The sequence below is a fragment of the Esox lucius genome, chromosome 13, assembly GCF_011004845.1.
Source record: "Esox lucius isolate fEsoLuc1 chromosome 13, fEsoLuc1.pri, whole genome shotgun sequence".
Classification (NCBI taxonomy): Eukaryota; Metazoa; Chordata; class Actinopteri; order Esociformes; family Esocidae; genus Esox; species Esox lucius.
This window is the reverse complement of record NC_047581.1, coordinates 4,243,189-4,251,912: the sequence shown is the minus strand read 5'-3', so window position 1 is coordinate 4,251,912 and position 8,724 is coordinate 4,243,189. Positions and strand designations below refer to the sequence as shown.

The 8,724-nt window shown below is 40.7% G+C and overlaps 1 long non-coding RNA gene across 3 annotated transcripts; it reads left to right on the top strand.

The window, feature by feature from the left end:
• Positions 1–376: 376 nt before the first annotated feature.
• LOC105027812 lies at positions 377–5,058 on the top strand. 3 transcript variants are annotated; one of them, XR_004576668.1, is made up of 3 exons: positions 377–1,109; positions 3,250–4,898; positions 5,019–5,058. It is a non-coding gene; the product is annotated as an uncharacterized LOC105027812 (long non-coding RNA). The 3 variants fall into 3 exon arrangements; XR_004576667.1 differs by lacking the exon at positions 377–1,109 and having other exon boundaries at positions 2,212–3,365; positions 3,846–4,898; XR_004576669.1 differs by lacking the exon at positions 377–1,109 and having other exon boundaries at positions 2,212–4,155; positions 4,399–4,898.
• Positions 5,059–8,724: the final 3,666 nt, after the last annotated feature.

The window sequence follows — 8,724 nt, the reverse complement described above, 5'->3', positions numbered from 1 at the left end:
ATGTCCATCTCTCCTCAAGTAACGGCCCATCTCCTGCTATCATCAATGCTCGAGACTGTACAGGGTGATACAGAAAACCTTGCAACGACACGTATGGATGTGCCATGCTGGAGGAGCTGGACTACATGTGCAACCTAAATGGGCTGCAGGTACCGCTCATGCTAGCAATAGTGACAGGGACACTAGTCAAATGCAAAACTAGAAAATAATTAGGAAGAGCAAGGAGAGAACACCTGTCTGTGGCCAACACCTGTAAAACCATTCCCTTTTTGGGTGTTGTCTTGCTGTTGCCTCTCCAGTGCACCTGTTGTCACTTCCATTTGCACCAAAACAGCTGACATTGATTCACAGTCGCTTATGCTTCCTAACAGGACAGATTGATATCCTTGATGTTTAATTGACTTGGTGTTATACTGTGATGACTGGGTTCCCTTAATTTTTTAGAGCAGTGAATTTCACACAGCTTCCAGTCATACTTAAAAGAAGTGCACTGTATTTTGGATATTAAGTAGTCTATAAGTAGTATGACGCTTATAGCCGGAGTGACCTAAAAAATGATTACTAGCCATTTTTGTATAGGAATGGCAAACTGATCTGTTACAGAAGCCTGCATTGTCACAAGCATAAGATTGTTAAAATGTAATATGCGAACTGCCTCACACGGCATGGCATGGATACATGGGCTGGGATAGAATTAGTCTACATGGGGAATAAATCACTGGCTGGATTACATTAAGATTTGCTGTCTCCGGAGGGTTCCGGTTATGGCGAGGTGCTTAGCAGGTCGCAACTTTTAAGCTCTGCTGCTAGCATGTAATTAATCCTACGATACTAATCAGAATTTTACTCAAAGCAATATATAAGAGTACGGGGAATGAGATGTCACATAAAGGTGGCAAAAAAGACAAGAAAAAAAAACACGAAACGAAGAGGAACATTCGGAGGGTGAAGAAATAAAAGACGCCATGACTGCTATGGAAGACGGCCTCGACGATGGAGATGCCGAAATATTAAACTTGGGCGAGAAAAGCAACCAAGATATAATGAAAGCCATTATGTCCTTGAAATGTGGACGTTGTATTGATGTTGTACAAGGGACAATTACTAAGGTAAAAAAGCAGGTACAGGAATGTAGAGGATGAATTTCGAGTGCGGATTTGAGACTGGTGGGCCCATAGATAATAGAACAGTAGATGGGAAGATGCAATAGAGATGCCTAAAAATAAGAATGGAGCAATTTGACAGCCATCTTACCTGGGACCTGTTCTACACAAACTACAACACAAACATGTGGTAGAAGTGGCATTTCATTTCTTATACCAGTGAAATTTCCTTAATAATATATAAATAGCCACTGTCATGCATAGCATAATGCGTAAAAATACTACACAGAATATTAACAAACAAATTAATTTGAAATTGTTTTCAAGAATTTATTTAAGAGTACAAAATGGCTATGGTGTCATGTAGGAAGATACTGGACAGTACTTTAAATATAGTTAATTAACTGATTTTAAATTACAATACTGTACATGTTTGTATATACATTTAAATATAATTTCATTTAACTTGAAAAATTTAGTAACAGTAGGCTAAAGGCAACCCAATATCGCCATCTGTTGATTATATTAATATTTTTTTAATGAAAATGCGTTATTTGCACACAACATTCATTCATACTTTACTGTAGCAAGTTAGCTGAGACCGTTGATTTAAAAATCAAACAGAATTCTGATACTGTCATTTAAGTTGCCCAACAGCTACGGTTGGGCTGGAGTAGCTTTCTTGTTCATTGATTGAAAACATGGTATGTAAAGTTATGCTATCATACATTTCTACCCTATTTACTGATGCACGAACAATGTTTCCCACCTCCTTTGTATCGTTTATCCTTTTTCTGGACTAAATTGCTGCTGCACAAAATACCACCATGACTAGTGTTAAGTGGCTTGACTTTTCCGAACTGGTCCCAGGTAAGATGGCGGATCTATTGTGACGTCAGATAGAACTATATGTCCCATCTATGCTTCATATCTATGGGTGGGCCTACCGGTATCGGTAGTGATGGCCATTCGAGGCTTCATTACCGTTCTTTTAGCAGCAGGATATATAACTCAGATTTTCTTTTTTTTAAAATAAAATCTAGTCACTACTTTTTATGTCTAATGTCCGTTCCAATGTTGCTCTTGTCTGTTCATTTTTACAGACTAGATTAACTATATTGCCTTGTAAATTTCAATGATGGCTTTTATTTTGAAAAAGAAATCTCAGTGCCGCCAGCATTTTTCACGGAAGTCCCTATGGCGCTGTCTCATGTGCTGAAATAAGGTTGCTGTGATGCCGCATGTTCTAACCCCCATTTTACGATATTTTAATATTAATCTCTGGAACCCAAAATATTCCCAAACAACAGAAGATTCCTCATTTTTTGTTACCAAAAAATCGCTTGTGTCTTTCTCATTGTCCTTATTTCCTTTCACATGTTTTTCACAAAACCTTCCTTTTCGACTTTTTTGGAAAGGAAAGAAAAATGTGCAGTGGTCTCAATTTATTTCGAAGCTGTATGTGTTCACTGACAAGCTCATGCCGTTCGCTTACTTATTATTTTTAATTAGACAAACAGATTAAAAAATCTACTCCTAATAAATTGTATACAAATACGAAAATGATTATAGCAAAGGTATACAATAATTATTTTGATTGAGCGTGAAAATAAAATAAAAACCAAAATTGCAGCCTTCTGCTTTAAGGGCTTTAAAGCCTCGATCACGACTTGGCCAGACCAGATCCGCCAATTTTGTTGTATCGTTTTGTTGCAAGCCCTTTCCTACACATGATTTTTTTGATTATGACGCATCTATGGAGCCTGATATGTGCGGTCGCCGGTTAACATGACCTTTTCGATTTGTCAGACGATATTTATAGACATGAATGCTACAAATAACGCATGGAGGAAGATTTCTTCATGTTCATTGGAAATGACTGAACTTCCGTTGTTACGCATATGCATGACGGATTTGGTCTGGTCAAGGATGTCATAGATGAGCAGCTATACATCACTTTCCTCTCGTCCGAACAACCACGCCCCCTTTTGGGGGAACGCTAGCGCTGTAAAAGTGTAGAAGACAACGGCGCAAAATTGGAAATATTACTGGTACCATGCCTAAAAGCTGCTGTGTTGTAATTTGTGCGTCGAATAAGATTTTAGTTTTAAACACAGTTAACGCTTTTCTTTACTTCACAAAAAAGCAAAGGACAGCAAAAGAAGAGATCTGTGGCTTCAGGCCATCTGCAGAGAGGGTGAAAATGGTCAACTATGGGACCCTTCCAGTCGACACGTTTGACTGGAAAACACGTAATCACAGGTTAGTTAATGATGCCGAAGTCAACAAAGTCAAAAAAGTGAATGTTGATCCTGTATTGAAAAGGCAGTGCATAGAACATTCTGAAAATTCACTTCCCTGAAGTGATTTTATCTCATGATTATCTTCATAATAATCCCAATTCAAAGTGTGTCTAAATGCTACATTAATGCCATTCTAAGAAGATTATAGGGAATTGAATCTTCAAAAATGTTATTAAGCAATAGATGTAATTGTTCATTGCAATCTATTGTAGCAATACACATCATTCATTTGTGAGATATAATTAATTGTACAGTCCATAATTAGAAATGGTGACTTCAGTAAAGTATCAACTGTTTGGGTGGCCATAGTCCAAACATTCATTATGCGTTATCAATTACTTTATGAATACATATTTGACGAGTGCTTTTAACCAAAGCTGTCTAAATGTCTTTTGGACCAGTATCTGCCTTTAGCTTACATTTATCCTATTGGTTTCAGGATTGAATGTGAATCATTGCCAGCAGCCAGATTTACATTGGCAGCAATTGAAAGAATGTCAAGTAAGGTTATGGCGCTACAAAAATGCGGGGAAGGAGAGGCTGGTGTTGATAATAGGGTTCCTGTCTGCCTAAAGTCGAAAATGGGCACCGACCGAAGCTTCTCCCATTGATCCGACTGAAGCTTCACTCACAGAGCTTCTCCCACTGAAGTTTTACTCACTGAAGCTTCTCCCACTGAACCCATTGAAGATGGTGCACAGAGCGACAGGCCAGTTTCACACAATGAGCAGATTGCAATTGCAATACAGGTAGCCAATCTCAGAATAGAGATATGAGGCCATAAGTGAAAGAAATGCTGTACTGCAGAACTGGTCTAAGGAGCGATGGTCTGTGAATGCTGTTCAAGGCAACAACAATGCATGAATGGCCATGACTGAGTTCAGTTGGAGTGTGTTTGACTGTCTTCATCGTTACCATGTTCAATTCGTAATGTCATTTTTGAAATGTCTACTGAGCAACAGCTTTTCCTGTATTTGCTCAAACTACACTAGAATCCATCAGGGCTTTGCTGAGCCAAATACTGGACCCACAGTCTACCATCCGCAGCATCTTCCAACGTTGGCCGAATCTTCTGTATGCAGAGATGACCTTCCTCATTCACGGGCCTGACAGGGAGTGCATCACACAAACCATAACACCAGCAATGAAGGCCAAATTTCACATTAATTATTGATTGCTTTGAATTGAACATTCAAAGGCCCTTAAAGCCAGGTAGACACATAAGAAATATGCAATTTATGATCACATGGCCAGGTAGCTTTTGAACAATAACCATGTTTAATTTTTCTTAATTTTTTCCACAGAGCAAAAAACACACTCCAGTTACAAGAAGTGAACTATAGTCAAATATTTTATTGTGTGTAGTCCTGCAGGCAGCATCTGCTTCTTGTCCACAGGCTGGGGTGGACGAGCATCTGATGTTAAGATAGTGAGGGAATCTGGCTCCTTTTACCACTGTACCACCATCCTGGGGACCAGGTAATGTGGCCAGGTATTGAATTAATGTAACAAATTAATTTAATGTATGAAGAGAGTATTACAATTATGCCGCCTTTCCATCATCATCATCATAATTTTCTTCCGCTTATCCGGGGCCGGGTCGCGGGGGCAGCAGTCTAAGCAGAGATGCCCAGACTTCCCACTCCCTAGACACTTCCTCCAGCTCTTCCGGGGGGACACCGAGGCGTTCCCAGGCCATCCGGGAGACATAGTCCCTCCAGCGTGTTCTAGGTCTTCCCCGGGGTCTCCTCCCGGTGGGACGGGCCAGGAACACCTTCCCGAGAAGGCGTTCAGGAGGCATCCGGAACAGATGCCCAAGCCACCTCAACTGATCCCTCTCGATGTGGAGGAGCAGCGGCTCTACTCTGAGCTCCTCCCGGGTGACCGGCGGGTGCCGCCTTTCCATTGGTGCCAAACACTGGTGTTTTACCCTAAATATTTTTTTCTCTTTCCACTGACACGGGCCAGGGCCAGTCGGCCACTAGGCCACGGCCGAGTACCCCGGCTCTCACTTGGTGCCAAGCTCCGGACTTTAGGAATTAGGACGGGGTTTATGGATTGACGTGTTACGTGCTGTGAAAACGCAGCATGTTGTTCTATTCCATAGGTCTTCAACCCTCTCCTGGGGACCCCCCAGCCATCTCACAGTTTAGTTTTTACCCTGAAATAAGTCACCTGATTCAACAGGTAAGGGCTTGTTAATTAGTTAATAAGTTGATTCAGGTGTGCTAGCTCTGGGATATGTCTAATAGATGGAATGGCTGCGGGGTCCCCAGGAGAGGGTTGAAGACCTACAGTGGATATAAAAAGTCTACACACCCCTGTTAAAATGCCAGGTTTTTGTGATGTAAAAGAATGAGACAAAGATAAATCATGTCAGAACGTTTTCCACTTTTAATGTGACCTATAATGTGAACAATTCAATTGAAAAACTAACTGAAATCTTCAGGAAGAAAATGCAAGAGCCCCTTTTCCATCTTCACTCCGGTTATATCCTAAACTCAAGTAGTGGGGGTTGGTTAATTAACCTAAGGGATACAAAACCAGTCCTGTAGAACAGACCCCTTATCAATCAGTGACACCTTCCCATCTTCTTCCTATGACACGGGTATTATCTCAAGGATCAAGCAAGCAAATAAAATAAAATAAAAACAAATAAAAGCAACCCTTTTGTCCCTGCATTTCCACCTTACAGAAACATCTGTTAACCATAAACATTACAATAACAACCTACTAGGACAGAATACAAGAACCCAGAAAACATTTCTATACTAAAAAAGAATAATTTAACTGGCAACTACATAGTGGACTTTACATTTTTCCCTTGAAATATGTTTCTACCTAATCCCCTATTGGTTCATCTAGAAAGTCTGTATTAAACATTTTAATTATTGCTTTTCTAAATAATTCTTGTAAATACTCTTCTTGCCTTTCCCTTAAATCCTGCTGCTTAAAGACATTATTTTACTCATACATTCTAATTGTTTATGGAAATGATTCTTGTTAATAGTCCTTGTATATCTTGCAATTGATTCTCCTTTCTTTACCAGTGTTTACCTTACTGCACTGTTCTCCACCTCATGTCTCATGGCTCCACCTCATTCTCCTGTGAATTCAAATTAATAATTTGAAATTCATTGTTGTCGTTTCATAATTGATACAAATGAAACCCATACTCTGAGACAAATGAAATTAATAAAAATTCTGAGATCTCAAATAAAGAATGTGTGATTCTGAGTTTATTTTACCGGTAGCTCTGATTCTGGAACTTGAGCTGAGGCACCCACCAGCTGAGGGTGGATGTGCCTGGCCCAGAAACAGCTTACTGCCTAACTACTGACACCAACATAGGACCTGTCTATGGAGACACGGAAGCCAGCTCTCAAAATGCTCAGGCTTGTGTGAACCTTGTGTACCTCATCTGTTGTTGTAATGGTACTTTGGGCTGTGGACACTTCCAAGGCCAGAGCATACTTGTACATTTGTACTGCCTCTTGTTAATGCTCCCTCCCCCAGTCAATTCCAGGAGCATTGAGTTGCTTTTGGACTGATACTGTATAAAGAATGTCTCTCAAGAGTGTTTCAGGTGGTGCTGTTTGGGATGTGTGCAGTATTCTATGCGCTGATGTTCTCATCACCCCTCTGACTCTCACTTGATGCCATGTAGCACATTGCGATCCTTGGTCCTTGGTTGCCTCTTCTACACTCACCTAAAGGAATATTAGGAACACCTGTTCAATTTCTCATTAATGCAATTATCTAATCAACCAATCACATGGCAGTTGCTTCAATGCATTTAGGGGTGTGGTCCTGGCCAAGACAATCTCCTGAACTCCAAACTGAATGTCAGAATGGGAAAGAAAGGTGATTTAAGCAATATTGAGTATTTCACAATCTGCTCAGTTACTAGGATTTTCACGCACAACCATTTCTAGGGTTTACAAAGAATGATGTGAAAAGGGAAAAACATCCAGTATGCGGCAGTCCTGTGGGCGAAAATGCCTTGTTGATGCTAGAGGTCAGAGGAGAATGGGCCGACTGATTCACGCTGATAGAAGAGCAACTTTAACTGAAATAACCACTTGTTACAACCGAGGTATGCAGCAAAGCATTTGTGAAGCTACAACACCCACAACCTTGAGGCAGATGGGCTACAACAGCAGAAAATCCCACCGGGTACCACTCATCTCCACTACAAATAGGAAAAAGAGGCTACAATTTGCACGAGCTCACCAAAATTGGAAAGTTGAAGACTGGAAGAATGTTGCCTGGTCTGATGAGTCTCGTCATGGATCCATCATGCCTTGTTACCACTGTGCAGGCTGGTGGTGGTGGTGTAATGGTGTGGGGGATGTTTTCTTGGCACACTTTAGGCCCCTTAGTGCCAATTGGGCATCGTTTAAATGCCACGGCCTACCTGAGCATTGTTTCTGACCATGTCCATCCCTTTATGACCACCATGTACCCATCCTCTGATGGCTACTTCCATGTCACAAAGCTCGAATCATTTCAAATTGGTTTCTTGAACATGACAATGAGTTAACTGTACTGAAATGGCCCAATCAACCCAATAGAGCCTCTTTAGGATCTGGTGGAACGGTAGCTTCGTGCCCTGGATGTGCATCCCACAAATCTCCATCAACTGCAAGATGCTATCCTATCAATATGGGCCAACATTTCTAAAGAATGGTTTCAGCACCTTGTTGAATTAATGCCACGTAGAATAAAGGGAGTTCTGAAGGCGAAAGGGGGTCAAACACAGTATTAGTATGGTGTTCCTAATAATCCTTTAGGTGAGTGTATGGCCTCTACTTGTTCCTCAGTGATGGATAGATTTGTGAACCATGGTGTTGGCCTGAATGATTTAAAGATACTGAGACCAACAGGGAGTTCTCCAGTTGCAGACAACATTCAAAGGAACTGCTCCTGCTGCTGTAGATTGGCCACTAGAATTGGCCTCTTCTGTTTCCAGCCTTCCTTCTTCCTTTTTGCATTTCTTGAGTAAAAGCAGATGTTGTGCACTCTGTCTGCCTCCACTTTCTTTGTGGAGACTGTTCCACCCACAAACTATGCTGGTGGGTGCCACACTGGTGTACCCTAGAAAGACAGAGGCCTCTAGCTTAACAGCAACACCCCCACATGAGAGCATTTCCCAGTCTAAAATTGAATATATAAATACTTTTAAATACAGTAATTCCGTTACTAAAATATAATTAAAATATATAATTCTTCTTACTTTTTTTCTTAAACTATTTCTTGTATAACTATTAATATTATTGTTGGTATAATACAGTCAGCTTACCCTGCCATGTAATCAC